This window comes from Cebus imitator, unplaced genomic scaffold (assembly GCF_001604975.1).
Source record: "Cebus imitator isolate Cc_AM_T3 unplaced genomic scaffold, Cebus_imitator-1.0 Scaffold83, whole genome shotgun sequence".
Classification (NCBI taxonomy): domain Eukaryota; kingdom Metazoa; phylum Chordata; class Mammalia; order Primates; family Cebidae; genus Cebus; species Cebus imitator.
In genome coordinates, this window is record NW_016107398.1 from 3,417,547 (window position 1) to 3,441,817 (window position 24,271).

At 38.3% G+C, this 24,271-nt stretch overlaps 1 pseudogene; it reads right to left on the reverse strand.

The window, feature by feature from the left end:
- Positions 1–219: 219 nt before the first annotated feature.
- The window catches only part of LOC108308147, a 62,448-nt pseudogene continuing 38,396 nt past the window's right edge, over positions 220–24,271 (reverse strand).

Sequence of the window (24,271 nt, forward strand, 5' to 3'; positions counted from 1 at the left end):
CATAAATCCAATTGAACCTCTTTTTCTTTCGTATGTCTTTATCAGAAGCATGAAAATGGACTAATAAACCCTTCAAGTTCACTTAGAGATTGAGACCTTGGATAAAATCTAGTGATATCCTTTACTGCTAGATATTCTCATGGTGTCTACATTTGTTCCTGAAAGGTGGCCACTCACAACTTTTGTCTGTCTATGTGTGTGTGTGTTTGTGTGTGTGAATAGAACGATAAACACCTTTATTACACAGGGGAAGACAGAAAACAAGGATTTATTTACCTTTCGTGGCCTTGATTTTCCTAAGCTAGAACTCCAGCTCTTTGGCCTCTAGCACGTAGCCATCTGCTCCGCCACACTGTCCTGGCCTTGCAGCGATGCACGCAAGAAGCTTGCCCTGCTGGAACTGCTCCTCCAGGAGACTGCTGATTTTGGCATTCTTTTTCTTTTCATCGTATTTCTCCTGAATATTTTTAGATCGTGTTTTGTTTTTAAAATCTCTTCTTCCTCAGGATTCAGCTTGGCTCCCTTCTTGAGGCCCAGTGGCAGCGCACAGTAGGACTCCTTCTACTGTGGGCACTGTGTGCTGTGGATGAGCACGGCGCCCCTCTTCACCAGGGTCCTGGTACCGACCAGCTCGTTATTAGATGCATTGTAGACAACATCCATGATCCTTGTTTTGCGAGTACGGCACTCTGAGCCCCAAGAGAAATTCCCCATGGCCAGCCTTGGCACGGTATCTCTTGTTACTTTCCCGCACACAGACTGTGGATGCGGCGGGGGCCAATCTTGGTGTTGGCAGCCGGGCGCCCCAACTCATACTTCCGCTTCTTGTGATAGGGCTTTCTCTTGCCCCTGGTCTTGCTGCGCTTGTGCCAGTTGTCCCGAGATGCCCTTAAATCACTGTTCTGAAGATGAACGGTTGGTTTCCATGAGCCTACGTGGAGTTGTGAATGGTGAAGCTGTCTGAGGAGACTGAGGCCTGAGTTCAGTTTGGGTGTTAGGTAACTAACTGCGCAGATCAGTCATCGTACAGCATGACGAGTATGTTACACAATGCAGCCTGCTGGATGGCTGTCACAGGGCCACCAAACTGGGTTTGGTGGGATCAGTGAGCTCCAGGAATGGTTCTCTGGTGGAAATTGTCCAGCGAGCAATTAGAAATGGTTTGTCCTGGCTCTCCAGGGAAAGTGCAGAAACCATGAGGTTTGTGATACCTGAGCAGGCAACTGGCTCACTCAGCACGCAGTGCCTCTGGGGATAGTCAAGGAAAATGGGGCTCACTAAAAGAGAAGTTCCAAAGAGGGGAAAAGCCCCAAAACAGTGAGAGGCTGTTTTTTTTTCTTTCCTTTTTTTTGCTAAATATCCTCCACTGCATTTAATTAAACTATATTAAACTAATAACCCTTTACTCTGCACTGACTATGAAGGGGCATTATGGGATATACTAAAAAAGAATGCTCTGCTGCTCTGTACTTGTCCCAGGGGGAGGCTTATGGAATAGTTACACACAGAGACAGAGAAGTCTGGACACTGCTGGAGGGTTGGCAGGAGGAGGGGAGTGAACAGCCAGTGGTGTTTAGAACAGTTCAGAGTAAGGTCAGGGATTTGTAGATGTGGAAACTAAATCTTAGATACGTTCATGGAGGACTTATTTACCTTCGAAGTGACTTATCTGAGCTTTGAAGGAGAACCTTTAAGAGAAGGTGACAGGAATGGCAAGTTTACTTTGAGGATAATAGAAGAAAAGCATTAATGCTATGGCTTGAACGCCTTTACTTGGCTTACCTGCCTTATGGAGAAAGAGCTAAGGGAGACTGTAGACTCCTCCTGGGGTCTTTGTCTAAATCACAAATGCTGGAGCACATTTTTCAAGGTGAAGAAATCTGCCCTCTCTGGAAGTCTCCTTTAAGATAGCGTTATTACATCTCATGATACCATAGGGTACAATTCCATCTACTGGCATTCTGTAATTGCTCTTCCTATTGATAGCCTTCATCCGTTCTATTATTTTAAACCTTTATTTCAATCTACTGCTCAATTCTTAAAGAAAGAGCTCCTGAATGATGGCACCCATGAGGGTGATTGGGGTACAGAATCTCGATTGCTGGGGGAAAGGCAAAGCATTGTTGGTGTTTTGTATCTACAAATCCCTTACCTCACAAAGTCACAAACTTCAAAGTTTCTCAGATTCCTAGGGAGCAGCAGTTTTATCTCTAACTTGACAGATCATTGGTAGCCCTTGATAAACTTTGTGAACTGGAAATTACTCCTCTTGTATTACCTATTCTAAAAATCCCAAACCAGAGGTCATCCCCTTTACCTTACCCTATCAGATGCCCCTCTGGAAAAAACATGATTGCTCCTCTAAACTCCATTATGCTTTATGAGGAATCACTTTTGTGGGCAAGACCACTTAGATTTTCACAGTGACAGTTATCTTATTCCCTTTTAGTCCATGCTGGTTTCACCTGGAAAGCAAATTCTCCTCTGATTTTTTTTTTCCTTCCTTGTAGTGCCTGGCACAAGTTCTTTGCATGCAGGGGGAATTGCAGTGAAGTTGCAAGAGGCGTGGTAAAGCGGTTAGGGGATGAGTTTTAATTTTGACTCTGGTCCCACAGCTCAGGTAGAATATACTATGTATCCATCTACATTTGCATCTGTATTTCCCTACTAATGAAATGAGTTGCTACTGCTCATTTCAGTGGTGAAAAATCTGTGACGACATAGCTATTTTCATACCTGTTCAAATGTGATGTTAGATGCTGGTAACATGAAAATAATGGATAAGCAGTTCAACTATATTATAAACATGGTCAAGAGTGCTCATCGTAAGTGTAGGATTTAAAAGTGCCGGCTCTGAAGTCAGACGGCCAGGCTTCAGAAGCTGGTACCATTACTGACTTGGTGTGTAGCTTTTCTAGTTCTCAGTCTATTCAACTTTTCTCATCCAGAAAACAGTGATAATAATGTTTATCTCATAGAGTTGTTGTGAGCATTGAGTTAATTTGGACACGGTGTTTTTAACAGTCTGGCACGTGGTGTGTCCAACAGATGTTGGCTATTAGAATTGTGATGATTTCTCCTATAGTTTGAGTTTTTAGTCTATGCAAAGTAAAAGACTTAGGAGAAGCCATCCCTTCCTGATGTGGTGTGGCATTTAGTTTCCCAGGTGCGCATGTGAGTCACCTGCCTTGGTAACTCTCTAGTGCGCTCATGAGTGTTTTCCAGTTGGTTTGTGTGTCTCTCTTCTTCCAACAGCAAGATAGGTGTTTCAAACTCTACGGCTTCGATCGGCACTCACGAGGAGCCTTCTATCCTTGGTGAACACTGGCTTATCGGTCTCCAAACAGCACTGTGTGCTGAACTTTCTGTATGTACCTCTAGATTTACCTCCATTCTTCACCCTGATTTTTGCCCCCAGCAGGTTGACCTCTAAGGGTCCCCTGACTCCTGTATCTTCTATATTCTGGTTAAAGTTGAAGGGAGGTGCAGGGAGGCAATCAGAGAGCAGGAGGAGAGAGACGCTACAGGATCATCTCCCCCACCCCAACACATTCCCTTTCTTCTGGGCTGCAGTCTGGCAGGGGCTGCACTCCTCTACTGAATGCCACAGCCCCTCTCAAGTGGCTCCTGTTTTACAAATTCCTGCTGGGTTCTAGTGGCTGCTGTTTCTCAGATCTGAAGGATTCCTGTTTTCTAGTTGTAAGTATTGCTACTTACCTGTTCCCTTATCTCTTGCTACATCTTGGCAGTCCCTTTATTGAAAGTTCTTCAGCCACCTCCTTTGAGTACACTATTTCCTAGCTGGTACATATTGACCTTGAGAAGGTTGATGCTTCCCCACCTACTTACTGTTGGGAAGAAAGTGGAATATTTTAACCTGCTCCTGCAATGTCAATACAGAATTGGCCCTTTCAAAGTTCAGTGCCACAGAATATGAAGAGCATTGGTTGGGAACAGCAGGGCACGAATTTTCTACATGGCTAAATACAATGATCTTCAGTGTAAAAACCCACATGGTAAAAGATGAACTCAAAGGATTGGAGTAAACACAGGTTTTATTATGACTCTGAAAACACTCTGGGTTATAAAAGAACTTACATTCTTAAACATAATTCTGTTGTATTGATACAAACGTTTAGTGCCCATTGGATGACAGGACCAGGAATAAAATGTCTGAGTTAAGCTAGTGTGGATGATTGAGCTTATGGCCAGGGGCTAGACTGGAGAGTGAGCCATGGCAATAGCCTAACCCTGGCAAGACAGTGACCTAAGTACTCTAGACCTGGATGTTTTTGATAGGTTCCTTGGAAAAACCTCTTTTTGGTCATTGAGAAAGTTTGAAAAGCTTTAGGGCTTTAATTAGATAAAATTTAGCAGAAGGCAATACAACATAGGTACTCAGAAAAGAGGGCAATGGTTTATAAAAGCTTGACTCTGGCTCACATCTGAGAGACAAGAAAACATAAATCCTTCAGTCCTTTTACAGGAACCGCTTTCCTGATAAATTAGTTTATGTAAAAACTCCAGTAAAGAATAGCACAGAAACCTCTGTTTGTGTTTGATGATTTTACTATTAGGATTTTATTACTTTGTTCATGTGCCTGAGGAAGAGAACTGGTCCAGGAAGGATATATTTGGGAGCTTGAAGGCACATGTGGTTTACTTCTTGCAATTTTCTAATTTGGGGTCTATATTTCAAACCCCAATTTTCCAATTTGGGATCTATATTTCAATCAAATAGAGATCAAATCTCTTTTCCTCTGTGTTTGTGGATCTTTCTGGGCTCCACCCTTAAAATTAGCATCATGGTTCTCATGGCAACGAATGTACCTGGAAGACAGGAAGAAAGGAAAAGGACTAAATAAAATATTATGAAGCTGTATCTGAAAAACAGGAATTAATTGTGAACTTGAACAAAGGGTTATATAGCAAGTGGTTGGGGAGATGGGTGTGAAGCATATAAGGTCTTTGGTTTAAGACCTTTGTGATCACTTACTGCTTCATTTCTTTGTTTATTCTGCAGCCCCCAAACCATTGCTAGTTTTCTCTTCCCTCTCACCTCGCAGCTCCAACACAGAACATCACTGGGGTCAGGACAGTGCATAGCTCAGGATGAGTTTACTTCTTCAGGGTGCATTTTGTAAGATGTCCCCAAAGTCATATGGACCCTTGGTTAGTGTCTTAGTCTGTGCAGAATGCTATAATAGCATACATAGACCGGTGGCTTAAACAGCAGAAATTGATTTCTCTCAGTTATGGAGGCTGGGAAATTCAGAAGCAAGGTGCTGGCTGATTTGATTCTTGGTAAGGGCCCTCTTCCTGGCGTGTTGATGGCTGTGTTCTTGCTGTGTCTTCTCATGGTGGAGCAAGAGACGTGCTGTCTCCTATTCTTTTTATAAGTGTATGAATTCTATCATATAAGCTCTACCCTCATGACCTAATCAAATTACTTTCCAAAGGTCCTGCCTCTAAATACCACCATATTGGGGATTAGGACTTCCATATGTGGAGGGACACAAACATTCGGTCCATTGCATTCTGTTTCTGGACCTCTATAATTTTTGTCCTTCTCACTTGCAAAATACATTTATTCCATTCCAATAGCACCAAAAGTCTTAATTCATTCCAGTGTTGATTCTAAAATCCAGAGTCTTACCTAAATGTCGTCTAAATCAGATATGGAAGAGACTTGAGGTATGATTTATCTTGAGGCAAAATTCCTGTCCAACCTGTGAAATCAGAGAAATGATGTGTTTTCAAAATGCAGTGGTTGGCCAGGTATGAGATACATTCCCATTCCCAAATGGAGAAAGACAGAGGAAGGGGTGGTAGGTTCTGAGCAAGTCCTAAACCTAGCAAGGCAAACTTCATGAGATTTTAAGACTTTAGAATAAAATCTTTGGTCCAGTTTTCTGCCCTTTAGACACACTGGGGATGACAAGGAACTCTCTCCTTGAACAAACTTGAATCAGGCTCCTCTGAGTCCCCTTTCTGACTAAGCCCTGGCTGTGGGCTCTGTCCTCGAGCCACTTATTTCTGTTTTAGTAAGAATCCTGATGAGTCAGTTCAATGCCAATCTCTGACCTTTGTTATCTTACCACTTTTCCCTAACTTCAGTAAGAGTCCTGTCAGGCAGTTTAGCTAGAATCCTGCCATAGCCTTGATGTTTCCTCTTACAAAACCACTGACCTTCCCACCACCAAACCTGCTTCTCGGCTATACAGCCCTACTGGTCCTTGTTGTATACAGAATTGAGCCCAGTCTTTCTCCCCTACTATCAAGCCCCATAGCCATAATCTCTTTTGAATAGAATCTTTAACAAGTCATTACCAGGTGTCTAAATATATATTTTTTCTTTAACAGCTATGGCTTCCACAACTCGGGATCAGATTCGTGGTTAGATCCCCACACTTCCCACTTGAGACCTCAAATGTGCACCTTTGAAGTCTTTTCTTCACTCTTGGCTGATTGATGAGGCGTCCATTGGTGAGTCCAGATTCAGAGCCAGTGCTTTGAATGGCGGTCCATTGATGCATGGTAGGGATAGTTTCATTCTTAAAATTAAAGGTACCTCTGGGGCCGAAAGTTGCTCCTGGCTCCTTGTTTTCAGTGGGGTTCCCTCACTGACTTTTGGACTGAAATTATTTTCCCGGATCCTTGTGTGGCCTCTCTGTTCTGTTTGATCCCACTTCTCCCATGGGAACTTCTCAGTCAGCAAAATTTCCCTTCTTGAACTCGTGTCAAATTTGGAACTTCGACAGCATCTTTGGGAAACATCTCCCCAAAATGGCTCCTCTAAGACCTCTCCCTTCCTATCACCTGCACTCCTCCTTTCTCCTTTTACCACCTTTTGTCTTCCCTTCAGCTCCTTTGTGTCCTTGGATAGTGTTCTCTCAAGCCTCTATGCCCCTCACCACTCTGTTGCTTCTGCCAAGCCTTTTCTTTCCCAGTTCAGCTTCTCAGCTCCCTATAGTCCCTGAAACTTTAGCCCCCCAACCACCCGCTGTGCGGCTCTCAAGGAACTCAGACCGCTAAGTGCAACTACCTGAGGCTGAAAAGGAAAAAAGCTAATTAGTAACAGATAAGGCTTTGGATACACCCAGACAGTCTTGATGTTCCCTCAGTGTCTTGTCTGAAATGTAGTTTACTACCTTAGTAAGATTACAGATCATGGCAAAAGGAAATCTTTAAAATCTCCTTAAATATTGGTAAAAACATTCACCCTCATACTGAGCAGGTAACCTTGAGTTATTCCATCTGGTAGAAACACAATTTGGATAAAAGTATAATATGGAGCAAAAAGTGAAAAACAGCTCACGTAAATGGTTAAGTTTTTTGTTTTTATGCCTGACTCAGGGCTAAAACTTTAAAATAAAAGCACAGATCTCAATTTGCATCTTATCTCTGTGTATATATGCATGTATATTATCATGTATATTTTCCTGCTTCTACATACTATTACCAAGTTTAAAAAATCCCGTAAAGTAGTTCTGTTCTCATGGTTTAGAAAGAAATAAGTGCTCATATGAATTGTCTTCCCAAACTCCCAGAAATGTAGCAGCCAACTAAAATGTATTTCAAATTCACATGGGTTGGATAAATAATCCCTAAAAAGGGGGCCAGTGTAATAGTATCGGTTTAATAAAAACAGCTGTATATTCTGAGTTATCAGCATGAAATATAATATGGACATATAATCTACTTGGGTCTACTAGTCATATGAGGTTAAAAAATACTTAGCAGGGAAATAAGTGGAGGTGATAGGCAGTCCTGTTCAATGTTATGTGTCTATCTAAAAATATATTTCCAAGATATTTTTGGTGACTCTAATCTTTTAGAGTATGCTAAGTTAGATATTAAGAGTCTATATCATTTCTAAACAAATGTACTATTATATTTTGCTAAGTACAAGTTTATGTTTGTCTTCTTATTTATATATGATATATGGAGAGACTAATTATATTTGAGCTTGTTAATAAACACATTATTTTTGGCACATTGAGAATCTGTATGATGAAACAGCATATGCCTATAAAATTGTGAGATGATGTATTCAAAAAATTTGCTAGTCTTTCAGAGAACACTGGTATGTGACAGGTAGTTCACAGTCATCTACTCCTAGTTTCTCTGTTTAAAAGTTTACTAATGGTCTAAAATTACTATATGGGAATAAGACTAAAATAAGAAGAGAAACAACCCTGCATGCAAAGTCTACAAGAAAAGTAGGATATATTTTTTGATATAGATGTACAAGGTATAAACAATGTGTTTTTGTTAAGGAAAAAAGAGTGATTTTATTGTGAAGTAGAATGGCTGGTTATTCTAGAATGAGAGAGGGAAATGTATGGAGAAAGCCTCTAAATCAGAATAAATACAGAGAGTTGTAAAAGGTTTGCAGAGAAGTAATTTTACGTGTAGTTGAGCTAGCTAAGAGTAAATATGTTGAGGGAGGGAGCGAAAAAAGTAAATACATTTATTTTAGAAAGTTTTTTAAAATAATGAACTCAGTATCAAAAGTAGACTGCTATAAACCTAGAATTTTGGTGTCTCTCTGTCAAAAATGACAACATTTTCATGGATTATGATCTGCTGTTAGTAAGAAATTGTAAAATGGTTTTACTTTATCTTTCAAGTAATCTGCCTAGGAAACAGATTCTGTGTTTTATCAGAATTTTTTTTTTGTGATTTATGTTCACCTTTATCATGTCCTTGATTATTTAAGAGAACTGAGACTTTTACTTTTAAAAGAGCTAAGATTTAAAAAATATTTTTGGCAATTGTATGTTCCTGAAATCAAATCCTAAATGAAATCTTATTTTTAAACTGATTTGAGCTTTTCCAGAGGGCCTCCTGGAAAAATCTCAAAAGATTTGTTCTTGCACTTTGTAGACATGTTAAAGATAATTTGATTAGTTACTACATCGAATTTCATGTAAAGGCATTGTCATATAAGAAGAGATGCTAATCTTCCCTAAATTATGTTTGCATGGGTAAATATTAATATAAATATTTCAGAAATTGTATGAAAATTCTAATTTTTTGTCACTATTCTTACTTTCCATATGTCCTAGTATAATGTTATCTATTGTAATTCCACTTATTATTTTAAAATGTTACATACCACAGAAGCAAATTCCCTTGTCAGTTGTGCCATTTTAATAATCTCATCAGATTTTTAAAAAGCAGTTTTAGGTTTACAGCCATATGGAAGGAAGTACAGATATTTCTCATATGCTCCCTACTCCCACACATGCATCTCTGATTCCGTTACCAACATCGCCCAGCATAGTGGTGCATTTGTTACAGTTGAACGTACATTGACACATCATAATTGCCTAAAGTCCATAGTCCACATTAGGGTTCACTGTTGTTGTCTGTTCTAAGGGTTTGGACAAATGTATACTGACATATCCACTATTATAGTATTTTAGGGAGTAGTTTTACTGCCCTAAAGATCCTGTGTTCTCAGGAACAGAAAACCAAACACTGCATGTTCTCATTCATAAGTGGGAGCTGAACAATGAGAACTCATGGACACAGGAAGGGGAACATCACACACCGGGGCCCATCAGGGTTGGCGGGTGAGGGGAAAGGGGAGGGAGAGCATTAGGACAAATACCTAATGGATGTAAGGCTTAAAACTTAGATGATGGGTTGATCAGTGGAGCAAACCACCATGGCACATGTATACCTATGTAAGAAACCTGCATGTTTTGCACATGTATCCCAGAACTTAAGGTAAAATTAAAAAAAAAAACAAAAACACATTGCTACCCCCTCCCCCATAAAATAATCCAGTGTTCTACCCATTCATCACTTCCTACCCACTAACTTCTGGCAGCTACTGATTTTTTTACTGTCTCCATAGTTTTCCTTTTCCAGAATATAATATGGTTAGAATTACATAGTATGCAGCCTTTTAAGAGTGGTTTCTTATATTTAATAATATGCATTTAAACTTCCTTCATGTTTTTTCATGACTTGATATCTCGTTTTTAGCACTGAATAATATTTCTTTTTCTGTATGTACCACAGTTTATTTACCTACTGAAGTACATCTTGGTTGCCTTCCAATTTTGTCAATTATGAACAAAACTGCTATAAAAATCCATGTGGAGGTTTCTGTGTGGATATAAGTTTTTATTTCCTTTGTGTAAATGCCAGGGAGCACAGTTGCTGGATCATATAGTAACAGTGTATTTAGTTTTGTGAGAAATTGCTACACAGTCTTCCAAAGTAGCCTTACCATTTTCCATTCTCATTAGTAATTAATGAGAATTCCTGTTGCTCCGTTCCATCACTACTAGCCTTTGGTATTGTCATTGTTGTGGATTTTGGTCATTCCAGTGGGTATATTGTGGTATATCATTATTTTAATTTGCGTTCTCTGACGTGATATGGAGCACCTTTTCATGCGCTTTTTTGCCATCTGTGTATCCTCTTTGATGGGGTCTCAAGATCTCTGTTCTGTTTTTTAATTTTCTTTTTTTTAACTGTTGAATTTTGAGTCCTTTTTTATATTTTGGGTAATAGGTTTTTTTTTTTTTTTTTTTTTTTTTTTTTTTTTTTGTTTTTTTTTTTTTTTTTTTTTAATCAGATGTGTCTTCCAGAAATATTTTCTTCTCATCTATGGCTTGTCTTGTTCTAGCCACACTGTATTTTGCAGAAAAGATTCTAATTTTAATAAAGTCCAGCTTATCAATTATTCCTTTCATAGATCATGCCTTTCATGTTTTATCTAAAAAGTTATTATGACACCCAAGGTCATCTAGGTTTTTCCCTATGTTATGTTTGAGTTTTATAGTTCTGCATTTTATGTTTAGTCCCATGATCCATTTTTAGTTAATTATAAAGGGTATAATATCTGTGTCTAGATTCATATTTTTTATATGTAGATGTCCAGTTTCTTAGCACTGCTTGTGGAAAAGACTATCTTTGCTGTACTGTATTATTCTTTCTCTTTGTCAAAGATTAGTTGACTATATTTCTGTGGGTCTATTTCTATGCTCTCTGTTCTGTATCACTTGTGTATTTTTCTACTATATATCAGTCTGTTCTTTCACCAATACTACACTGTCTTGATTACTATGGTTTTATAGTAAGTCTTGTATTTGGGTACTGTTAGTCTTACAACCATTGTCCTCTTTCAATGTTGTGTTGGCTATTCTGGGTCTTTTGCCTCTCCATACAAACTTTAGAATCAGTTTGTCAATACTGTATCCACAAAATAAATTTCTTGGATTTTGATTGTGATTGAACAAAATCTATAGATCATATTGGAAAGTACTGACCTTTTGACAATATTAAGTTTTCCCACCCATAAACATAGAGTATCTCTTTTTATTTAGTTTGTTCTTGATTTCTTTCATCACTTTTGTAGTTTTACTCATACAGATCTTGCACATATTTTTTTAGATTTATTCCATAGTATTTCATTTTTATGAGATGCTACTGTAAATGGTATTGTTTTATATGAAAGTGATTAATTTTTGTATGTTAATCTTTTATCCTGCAACTTTGTTATAATTGCTTATTCCAGAATTCTTTTGGATTTTCTTCATAAATGATTATGTCATCTGCAAACAAAGATAGGCTTATGGCTTACTCCCCTATCGGTATTCCTTTTATTTTCTTGTATTATTTCATTATATTCCAGTATGATGTTAAATCAACGAAGCTGACAAAAACAAGCAATGGGGAAATGACTCCATATTAAATGAATGGTGTTGGGAAAACTGGCTAGCAGTGTGCAGAAAGTAGAAACTGGATCCCTTCCTGACACCTTACACTAAAATTAACTCCAGATAGATTAAAGACTTAAACATAAGACCTAACACCATAAAAACCCTAGAAGAAAAGCTAGGTAAAACCATTCAGGACATAGGCATAGGCAGGACTTCATGACTAAAACACCAAAAGCGTTGGCAATAAAAGCCAAAATAGACAAATGGGACCTAATTAAACTCCAGAGCTTCTGTTCAGCAAAAGAAACAATTATTAGAGTGAACCAGCAACCAACAGAATGGGAAAAAATTTTTGCAATCTACCCATCTGACAAAGGGCTAATATCCAGAATCTGCAAAGAACTAAAACAGATTTACAAGAAAAAAACAAACAAACCCATCCAAAAGTGGGCAAAGGACATGAACAGACACTTTTCAAAAGAAGACATATATGGGACCAACAAACATATGAAAAAAAGCTCATCATCACTGGCTGTTAGAGAAATACAAATCAAAACCACATTGAGGTACCATCTCACACCAGTTAGAATGGTGATCATTAAAAAATCTGGAGACAACAGATACTGGAGTGGATGTGGATAAATAGGATCAATTTTACACTGTTGGTGGGAGTATAAATTAGCTCAACCATTGTGGAAGACAGTGTGGCGATTCCTCAAGGACATAGAAATAGAAATTCCATTTGACCCAGCAATCCCACTACTGGTTATATAGCCAAAGGATTATATATCATTTTATTATAAAGACGCAGGCACACATATGTTCATAACGGCACTGTTTACAATAGCAAAGACCTAGAACCAACCCAAATGCCCATTGACAGTAGACTGGACAAGGAAAATGTGGCACATATACACCATGGAATACTATGCAGCCATAAAAATTGATGAGTTTTTGTCCTTTGTAGGGACATGGACGAATCTGGAAACCATAATCCTCAGCAAACTGACACAAGAACAGAAAATCAAACTCCACATGTTCTCATTCATAGGTGGGTGTTGAACAATGAGAACACATGGACACAGGAAGGGGTGCATCACACACTGGGGTCTGTTCTTGGGGGGCCACGGGAGGGAGAGTAGGGGGATGGGGAGGTTGGGTAGGGACAACATGGGGAGAAATGCCAGACGTAGGTGATGGGGGTACGGCGGCAGCAAACCGCATTGCCATGTGTGTACCTATGCAACAGTGCTGCATGATCTGCACATGTACCCCAGAGCCTAAAGTACAAAATAAAAAAAAATCCTGCTCTGCTAGTTCCTACATCTCTGCCATGTCTGATTCTGATGCTTGCTCTGACTCTTCAACTTCTGTTTTTTGGCTCTTAGTTTACTTAGTAAACTTTTCTTTGTAGTTAGATACCATGTATTGGATAAAAAACTGCTATAAATAGGCTAGGCCTTATTAATGTGGTGATAAGGTGTGGGAAAAGGAGAAGCATTCTGTGATCTTATGATTAGGTCTCAGTCTTTGGTGATCATTTGCTTTTAGACTGAATTTCACAAGTGCTTCTCAGACCCTGCCTGCCTTAGGTGGGACAGAATGGCTAGAGCGGGCTGATTATTTCCCTTCCACATGGTGTTTTTTTTTTTTTTTTTTTTTTTTTTTGCTGAAAACTTACTGATCCTTTAAAGTTCTGTAGTCCAGATATGAGGAATCTCTTTTTCTTTTCCAATAAGCAGTCTCTAACTCTCAACAATTTGGATTTTATATCTTTGTAAATAAAAATGAAACTTTTATTTCTCTCTCTAACTGATCCCTCTAAAATTTTGAATATTCTTTATGGTGACATAGTTATTTGCATAAGTTCAATAAGAGTGTGCTCTTCTTGTAACAGAACATAATTGGAAACATTTGTTCTATTATCCAGGTTTTGACTGAAGTGTCGTATTTGAGTATGATGTGCCTGGAATCAGATATGATTAGACAGTTTTAATAAGTTGAGGATGACTTAAGGAACAAATGCTTATAGGGTCCTCTTGGAATAGCTGTTCTGATATTTGGATTATAAAGTTCCCAATCTTACAGTTGAATAATTTCCTAGTTAGTCATTTCCTGATTGGCCTAGAAAACATAGGATATTTTGGTGAGCTCAAGAAAAGATGCATTCACTGAAATCTAGTTACGGCAGGCAAAGTATAATGGCAAGTTCTTGACTTGGTTTCCTAGCCCTCAGAGGCCTTTTTGAAAGTCTAATCTGAGATCCCTCATTAAAAGTTTCAGCAAATCTGACTTTAAAAGGGCCGTATGCAGTCAATCTCTATTATTGCTGCTCTTACATAATCAGGCCAAGTTAAATGAGACCAGACTTATTTTACAAAGAGAAGAAGTCTCATTTTGATTAACTTTAATTTTAATTTGATTAACTTTATTTTGATTAACTTTAATCAAAATGAGGAAGACTGCCGAAAGATATTTTATCTTTTGGTGGAAAACTACTATCCATCCTTGTTGGTATTCATTGCCTTTGGGCTATTTCTCATTTCTTGGTGTACTTTTTTTTCTGTTTGTTTCTAGCCTGGACAGGATCAATTCTTTTAGTTTTCTCCAATATCTGGCTATAACTCTCGAATGTTTCCAATTTTTCTCCCATCCTTCTGACTTGACACCATTGAGAACTAAAACCTGATTGCCCCATCCTTATTTGGACTATCTAAAGAAGCCCTGTGAGTCAAAATGAACACATTCATGCTCTTCTCAAAATAATAATAATAATAATAATAATAATAATAATGACACTGATGTCTATGCCATCTCAGAAATATTCAAACTGCCAACTAGGAAATCTGTTGAACTGCCTAAGCAATCTTCACTTTATTATCCAAAGATACTTTAAGCCCAGTGTCTATAAATCTTCTTGACTGGCTTCTCTAATAAAGTCTTAACAAAGAGTTCCATTGGTCCTTGATAAACAAAGATGACTGAATGAGAAATGGACTTCTATCTCTTTTACCCTTGAACAAGAGGGAGGTCTGACAGACTCTTTCCTTGACCAAACTTGAGTCAGATTCCTATTCTTTTGATTAGGCCTTGACCTTGGGCTCTGTCCTTAGGCCAGTTAGTTCAGTTTTAGCAAGAATTCTGAAAAGTCAGTTCAGTGAAAATTACTCATCCTTGATACCTTACCACTCTCGTATGCTTTTAGCAAGAAACCTGTCAAGCAGTTTTGCCAGAATTCCCCATAGCCTTAATGCTTTCTCTTAGTAATCCACTGACCCCAACCCCAATCCTACTCCTTAGCTATATGTTTTTACTTATCCTTGTTGTTTTCAGAATTGAACCTGATCTGTCTCCCCTACTGCAAAGCCCCCATTGCAATAGTTCTTTTTGAATGAAATCTTCCATATTGTCTCTAACAAATGTTATGAAAATTTTTTAACAGGGTAGAGGTCTCTTCTTCTGGACACACTGGGATGGAGATCCTGCCTTCAGAGCTCTACCTGGTCAGGGTTGCCTTTTCAGAGCTATGCCAGTTGGAGATCCTATTACCAGAGCTCTGCCTGGTAGGGGTCATGTCTCCAAGGTTCTGGTAGCTGTGTCCCAATAGCTTTGTCACTCAAAACTGTGGGTCTGTCTGACAAATTGAAACTGTAGTGATGGCCCCCCTCCTTTGAGATTGTGGAGACAGTCCTGATTATCTTTGAATTGTCTTCAGTATAAATCTTCCCTTATTTTCAGAGACTGCACATTTGTGGCCACAGAATTCCATGGGTCTGTCTTATAAAATTAAGACATTTGACAGTCTTTCTTCATTCTGTCCTATCTCCATCCCCTTCAGTTAAAACTGGCAGTGTTCCTGCTGAGTTTGCTGATTAGGATAGTGGTTCACACATGCAGTAATCTCCTTATTAAACAATTATGAAGCCCATACTCTTAGAGTTCTTTCCTGCACATGTGTTCTCATTTTAAAAGTATGTATAGGCTGAGAATTTTCCAAGACTTAAGTTCTGGTTTCTTTTTGCTTAACAGCTTCTTCTCCCTCTACCCATCTCTCTGCAAACACAGATTAGAAGATCAATTCCATCTTCAATTCATTTAGCAATAAGCTGACAGGAGGAACCAAGCCACTACTTCAACACTTTGCTTAGAAAACTCCTCGGCTAAATATAAAATTTCTTTACTCCCAAATTCCACATTTCACAAAACATTAGAACATGAACAATTCAGCCAACTTCTTTGTTACTTTATAAAAAGGATCACCATTCCTTCAGTTTCCAATAACATGTTGCTTATTTTTGTCTGAGATATTATCAGAATGGCTTTTATCCATATTTCTACTAATATTCTGTTCTTGAGTATTATTTATATATTCTCAAAGGAGTTAGAGGCTTTTATTTCCAGCTGTTTTCTTTCCGAGCCTTCTCAATAATAGCCTTTAAAACTACCTTCATGGTAATACTGACTTTTTCCAGCATGTACTTCAAAATTCATCTAGCCTCTACCAGTTACCCAGTTCCAAAACTGCTTGCACATTTTTAGGCATTTGTTACAGCAGCACCCTACCTGTCAGTACTAATTTCTGTCTTAGTTTGGGCTGCTGTAAAAATTACTATAGACTCTCAACAAACAATTATTTTTCATGATTCTGAAGACTGGAAGTCTGATGTCAGGGTGCCACATGGTCAGGTTCTTAGGGAGGGCCCTCTTCCTGGTTATATCCTGACTTGACCTTTCCTTAGTAAGTACACATAGACAGGGGGATCTTGAGTCTCCTCTTCTTTTATAAGGGCATTAATTCCATCATGGGAGCTCTACCTTATGATGTAATCTAACCATAATGACCTCCCAATGGCCATACCTCCAAATATCATCACATGAGGATTAGGGGTTCAACATATGAATTTTGGGGAAACATATCTAATCTGTAAGTTGCCTTTCAAATATGAGCTCTTGACTTCTGTTTATATTCTATATCTGGCTTGTTATAATTTACTCATTTGTTTTGTCTCATACAGAAATAGCAAAAGTAGGATTTGTTATCTTAAGAGTAAGGTTTGTGTATTTCCTACTGAGAACTTTGCCAGCTTCCTCCTCCTTCAGTTTTATTCACAAAATTGATGAAAACCGGACAATAAAAACTGGCCACTGTTGAATAGGGCATTTGGAGTTCCTGAAGAAAAATGTTTTGCATCCCAACAAGCCTGTGATCACAGACAAATCTAGACCCAGGCTTTAGAAACAATCTACAAAATAAGGATAGCTGACTCAATGATTTTATACTTACTATATGTCAACTTGCTTTTCCTTACTATGTCAATATCTACTAATTTTAGATTTACCCACTCCCCTTTTCATTCAAGGGTGTAGACAATCTGCCAACTCAACCTGCATACCTTCTTTACTGTTTCTAATGGAATTCCCAAACCTTCAGTAATTAAGAACAAGTAACATTTCTAAAACAATATGGGGACTGACATAGGGTTGCTAGCTTTTTAGTTTGCAAAATAAGGACAATAAAAAGAGAAGCAACTATTTGCTAAATTTAATTTTATTAAAAATTTTTATACCAAAAACTTTGGAGGGACTAAGTTTAGACTAAATAATTTTTCCAATAATTCTTTCAAACCTTACCCAACAAATCACACTCCCCACCTCTGCATTCACATGCATCTGATCTTTTCACTTTGTTCTGGGCTGGAGAAACTCTGTGATGAATCATCAGTAGGACAAATTACTCTGTTTGGGATACTCTACTCCATCATGCTCTCTTTACTGTTTACTGTCCTGTTAAAGATAGATAGCTCACTTTATTTCAATCAGTTTTGAAAATGTCTCATTTGGGAGAAAACTCAAAACAAGGACTTAGTCTTGTTTACTACCATTACCTCTAGTTCCTAACACAGTGCCTGGCACGTAGAAGGTACTCAGAAAATTCTTGTTGAATGAATGAAGGGCATAGCTTGTCCATTTTCTTTCCCCTAACTCTGCCCATTTGGCCAAATGGTGACTTAGTGCTTTAGTTTATCTGTGCTTATCCCCTGTGTCTGTTCCAATATGTGCAAAAAAAGTAGCATAAGGATTGAATTTCTGATTGAGTTGAGGGCCACCCTATATCATGTGTTAATACATTCTTATATCAGATTTGAGCCTTGCTGTTAGGTAATTGCCACACTTCACTATCACCTATGCTTGGCTAACATCCAGAGTTGAGTTCCAATTCTGGCAGCAAAAGTGGTCTTGTTTATTTATATTCTCTCTCAGATGACTCAAGTTTCAAAGTGAATAGTCTTGTATAGTAATAGATATGAGCAAATGGCATGATGTGGATAAAACTGGGAAACTATCTTCTTGCCTAGTACGTATTCATAGACGAGAAAGCTATGAATTATCGCTGAATGTTTCTCTATTTGAATGTTTAATCAGCTTTTACAAATGATTTTGTATTTAGGGTTTCATATTTTTTTCCCTTGGGCCAATAATGGTTAATTGCTCTAAAATGTTTTTTAGCACATATTCCACCTTGTTCATATTTTTTGTTTTAACATCAAGGGAGCTTAACATATATAGTGGGTGGTGATACCTTAGGGAAATAAAAAAAGACATAGAGTAAAATTTTGGAATTTGGGAAGAATTCTGGAAGAAACTAGATGACAAAAGATCACCCTAATTAGGTTATTACTAATTTGGACCAACACACCATCATAACAATGAGAAAACAGACTCAAAAAGTTTAATGGCCCTGTCTCTGCCAACTTTATTGGGCTAGTTGTGATGGTGAGGACTAGAATGCAAGTACGACCAAATACTGTAGGTAAACAGCTTATTCCCCTTGTATTCTTCATCCATGCCTGGCCTCTCTCCCTGCCATTTTCACATACGCCTTCGATTATCTGATTGGTAAGTTGAGAAAAGAAGCCACACGTGTTTAGGCTGGGATTCCTCTCACTTTTGTTCACTCTGACATCTGCCTGCCTGCAGAGAGCAAGCAATCCAATGAACTCCTTCATGCTATAGACTTATCAGGGTACCCATAACACAAACACAGACCTGCAGTTTCACAGGTACTGCCTATGTCTGTGCAGAGCTAATTTGGGGATTCATTGTCAGGAAGCTCAATTGTATCCCACACCTAAGACTTGTTCTTCAACAGCTCTATCAAAAATAAATATGGCATTTTGATTTTCATCTTTTCAGCTTGTAAGGGGTTCTAGCTATTAAAGACAGGCAAGAAATAAGAATAATGCTATTTATTGGATCCCTACAAGCCTAAGATATATCAGCTATCTTATGGAAGAACAGTAATACTTAGCATGTTGGCTAAAGACAGATACCTCAGACATATTGCCCCAAATGCCAGCATTAAAGGATCAGCCAGAAACAGCTGTAACCATTTTCTCCCATCCCCCTGTCTCTGGGAAGCTTCACAGGTCACCAACATGCTGAGAAGAGATGTCTGCTTTGAAAGCTCTGGGGTCACCTAATGTCTACCTACCAGCAGATGCTGTAACATGCTGTCACATGGGCAGTTTGGGGTGTGTACAGGAAAAAAACACTCCTCCCTATCTTGGGTGTACTACTGTCTCCAGCTGAGGACTTTGGAAGAACTTCATTTGCTGTGATCATAACCCTTTCCCAGTGGACCATCTAGAGAAGATTTTACTCTCTTTCTCCCTACTTCCCCCCTCACACGGGCACACACACACACCCTCCCTCTCTTCCCCTACACACATAATTTGTCTACAGAGGCACTGAAAACTCTGACCTTGTTAGCTTGCTATTCAATTACTGATCCCATACCATTTCCTATGCCTTTCTGCTTAGAAATTCAGACAAATCAGAAAGAAGGCTTGTTACAAACAATTTCAACAAACAAGAGTTGGAAAAGGGTAGAGCATCACGACTGCCAATTTCAAAAGAAGGTCTTTTTATAGCTTTTTCTCAAGTTTGAAGACTTCCCTAATCATCTTTCAAATTCCCTAACTCTGAAATAATAACAAATATTTAAAATAGCTTTGTTATTTTGTGTGATTAAAGATGCAACATATGGTGTACTAGAAAAAAACCCACAAAGTGCATCAGCATAAAGCAAATAAAGGTAATGAGTATTTCTACCATACAGAGAGTTACTGATCATATCCTGATGTATTTTTCTAGACATACACATTCATTTTAAAGAGCTCATTCCACACAGGCTCTTTTGTAACCTGTTTTTTCTTCTGTGACCCAATTTTAATGCTTATCCTGATAGACAAGCTCAAGTGCATTTCTGTGTATCAAGATACAGCTGGAAGTAGACAGCCACAGTATTAGTGTTTCTTAAAAAAAAAAGGCTCAGCCTCTGGCTTTTAACAAAGCCCACTCAGTGTATGGTGACAGGGGAGCTAAGTCTCAGGATGAGAATCACTGAAGCAAATAGTAATTTGGACAAGATAGATAAAGGGATATAATTAGAGGAGCTGTCCTCTCAAAGATAATTAAACCTTTCCAGAAGTTAATCTGGCCCACCAGCATAATACCTGAGGATGGGAAACTTCCCTTTCATTGTCACCAAATGGCTGTCAAATACAAGTGATAGGTGGAGAAAATGAGTGATAATTGGAGTTTGATGTTCTATGTGATAAATTTCAGTGACAGAGCTGGCATTACTCTGGAACTTCCTCATCAGCAAATGTGATCTTTCAGTGCATGCACCAATCCGTTGCTTCCTGCAGCCTTCATCACAAGCATGGCTGTGGTACAGGTGAAAATACACAGCTCTGGCTACTTCAGAACTCTGCCCAAATGGCAGCTGTGCTAGAGTTAGAAATGCTGCTTTGGTCTGAATGTTTGTGTTTCCTCAAAACTCATACAGTGAAATGGATTCCCCAGGGCAGTAGGGTTAAGAGGTAGGGTCATTGGGAGATGATTAGGTCATGAGACTGGAATCGTCATGAATAGGATTAGTGCCCTTACAAAACAGGACTGAGAGAGCCCCTTCCACCATGTGAAGATAGAGTGAAAAGGTGTCCTCTTTGAGGAAGCAGGCCCTCACCAAACATGGGCTGCTGCCTTGATCTTGGACTTCCAAGCCTCCAGAACTGTGAAAAACTTCTGTTGTTGATAAGTTACTCAGTCTAGTGTTTTGTGATAGCAGCCCAAATGGACTAAGAAAAATACCGGAAACCACCCAAGGTAAGGAGAACTTGAATGAAAGTGTCCAAAGTGGTTTCTTTCCCCTTAAACTAGTGACTGATACAGTACAAGGAAGAACATAGTTATTTTTGTAAAAATAATAATATATTTTTCCTGATTCTTTTTAAGTGAATAGGCAAAACAATTGGAGGCTTGGGTAAAATTAATTTTTAAAAAAATTTTCAAAAGATTGCCTCATATCCAGAAATAAATAGAATCATTTTTAATTGATATTTTAACTGTAAGCATAATATATAGTAAAAATTGAAACAGTGTGGAAGGGTTATAAAATTAAAAGTAATTCTTCCTTTTTCGCTGGTTATAAGCCACATGCTTTATAGGCAAACACTATTTTTTCTCGTGAATACTTAAAAAAAAACTATACTGTCTTGTATTTTTTAAACTTTAGTGCCCATTGAAATGTCTCCCTTTTACTCTAATTAGTATCATTTTGTCAAATATTGCTTTGAATTTTTAAATGTAATTGTTGGGGGAAAATTGGACACATCTCCACACCCCACCTTAACTATTATCTTTTAACATGTTCTGTTGTTTCTGTTGTCCTTGGGCAAATCCTACAGTTTTGACGCCCCCCGCCCCGCTTTTTTTTTTTTTTAAATAAGAATAGTATCCCATTAGTAAGTAAGACTTGGTTTCAAGTATTAAAATTCCTAACAAATTCTAAAAGGTTGAGTCTAACATCCAATTCATAGCCTCTTTTCTCTCTTCCTATCTTGGGCCATACTCACAACTGAGACCCACAGGGAAAGACTTTGTGATCTAATCTTCAATTTTTCTATATTTCCTCTGCCTTTCATTTTAGTACTTACAGCAGAGAGGAGATCAGATGCAAGGAACAAAATCTTTACTTACCTAGTACTATAATTAAGGTCCTCTCTTGGCTGATACTGGTCAAAAGAAGCCCTCTGTTGCAGGTGTCCAAGTGCTGGTTCTTTGAGACACTTGTATGAGTTCTCGCAGATCAGAGCTCCCTTACATGGGTGAAGCACATGCCAACTGAGATTAACTGTATATCTGCCCATTGTTCCTTGCTCTTTCTCAGCTGTTGCCCTGCAGTAACTCTTTTTCAGTATTTAGCCCTTGATCTGCTGATGGTAGATGAGATGATGATCTCTTATCCACTTAGAATTGTGTTAGAATTGTAGAAGTATGTTTGGCAGCTCTTCTTTAGATTATACTTATTGTTACCTTCAATATTGAGTCCTCAACAAAATTCTTCAACAAAAAGAAGAGTCCCACTCAAGTATCAAGTTTCATAATTGTTGAAGATCAAATATACCTGAGTCCCTATCTGAGCTCTACCATATACTCACTTGGGCAAATTATTTCATTTTTCTCTCCATGTTTCTCTGTTGTTTCTCTTCAGCTTTTATTTTAGGTTCACGGGGTACATGTACAGGTTTGTTACATGGGTAACTTGCATTATGATGTGGTTTGGTGTACAAATGACTTCATGTCCCAAGCAGTGAGCATAGTGCCTGACAGGTAGTTTTTCAAACTTCCTCTTCCTCCTAACCTCCCCTCTCAAGTAGGCTTTAGTGTCTATTGTTCCCATCTTTGTGTCCATGTGTACACAATATTAAGCTCCCACTTATAAGTGAGAACATGTGCAATTTCGTTTTCTGTCCCTGTGTTAATTTGCTTAAGATAATGGCCTCTAGCTGTATCCATGTTGCTGCAAAGAACAGGATTCTATTTTTTAGATGGTGATATAATATTTTCTGTGTATATGTACCACATTTTAAAAATCCAGTCCACTGTTGATGGGCATCTAGATTTATTCCATGTCTCTGCTATTGTGAATAGTACAGTAATGAACATGCGATTGCCTGTGTCTTTTTGGGAGAAAGATTTACATTTCTTTGGTCATATAACTGGTAATGTGATGACTGGGTTGAATAGTAGTTCTAAGTTCTTTGAGAAATATCCAAACTGGCTTCCACAGTAGTTGAACTAATTTACATTCCCAGCCAGCAATATATAAGCATTCCTTTTCTGCCACAACCTTGCCAGCATCTGTTATTTTTTGACTTTTTAATAATTGCCATTCTAACTGGTGTGAAATGGTATCTTTTTGGGGTTTTGATTTGCATTTTTCTAACAATTAATGATGAACATTTTTTCATGTGCTTGTTGGCTGTATATATGTTGTCTTTTGAGAATTGTCTGGTCATGTCCTTTGCCCATTTTTTAATGGGGCTGTTTATTTTTTGCTTGTTGCTTTAAGTACGTATAGATTTTGGGAGTTAGACTTTTGTCAGATGCATAGTTTGTGAATATTTTCTCCCATAGTGTAGGCTGTTTACACTGATAATAGTTATTTTGCTGTGCAGAAGCTCTTTAGTTTAATTAGTAACACTTACCTATTTTTGGTTTTGTTGTAATTGCTTTTGGAGATTTCATCGTGAAATCTTTGGCAAGGCCTATATCCAAAATGAATTTTTTTGGTTTCCTTCTAGAGTTTTTATAGTTTTAGGTCTTATATTTAAGTCTTCAAGCCATTTGAGGTGATTTCTTTATAAGATGAAAAAAAAGGGTCCAGTTTCAATCTTCTGCATATGGCTAGCAAATTGTTCCAGCATCATCTCTTGAATCCAGGGAGTCCTATCCCCATTGTTTGTTATTGTCAACTTTGTTGAAGATCAGATGGCTGTAGGTGTATGGCTTTATTTATAGGCTCTTTAACCTGTTCCATTAGTTCATGTGTCTGTTTTTGTACGGTGCAATGCTGCTTTGGTTACTGTAGGCTTGTAGTGTAGTTTGAAGTCTGAGAGTGTGATGCCTCTAGCTTTTTTCTTTTTGCTTAAAATTTCTGTGGCTATTTGGGCTCTTTTTGGTTATGTATGAATTTAAAGGAATTTTTTCTAATTCTGTGAAGAATGTCATTTGCAATTTGATAGGAATTGCATTGAATCTATAAATTGTTTTGGGCAGTACAGCCATTTTAACAATATTGATTCTTCCTATCCATGACCATGATATGTTTTTCCATTTTTGTAATCTTTGATTTCTTTTCTTTTCTTTTTTTTTTTTTTTTTTATTTTTTTTTTTTTTTTTTTTTTTTTTTTTGAGACAGAGCTTCGCTCTTGTTACCCAGGCTGGCGTGCAATGGCGCGATCTCGGCTCACCGCAACCTCCACCTCCTGGGTTCAGGCAATTCTCCTGCCTCAGCCTCCTGAGTAGCTGGGATTACAGGCATGCGCCACCATGCCCAGCTAATTTTTTGTAGTTTTAGTAGAGACGGGGTTTCACCATGTTGACCAGGATGGTCTCGATCTCTTGACCTCGTGACCCACCTGCCTCGGCCTCCCAAAGTGCTGGGATTACAGGCGTGAGCCACTGCGCCCGGCCTGATTTCTTTAATGTTTCGAAATTCTCATTGTGGAGATCTTTCA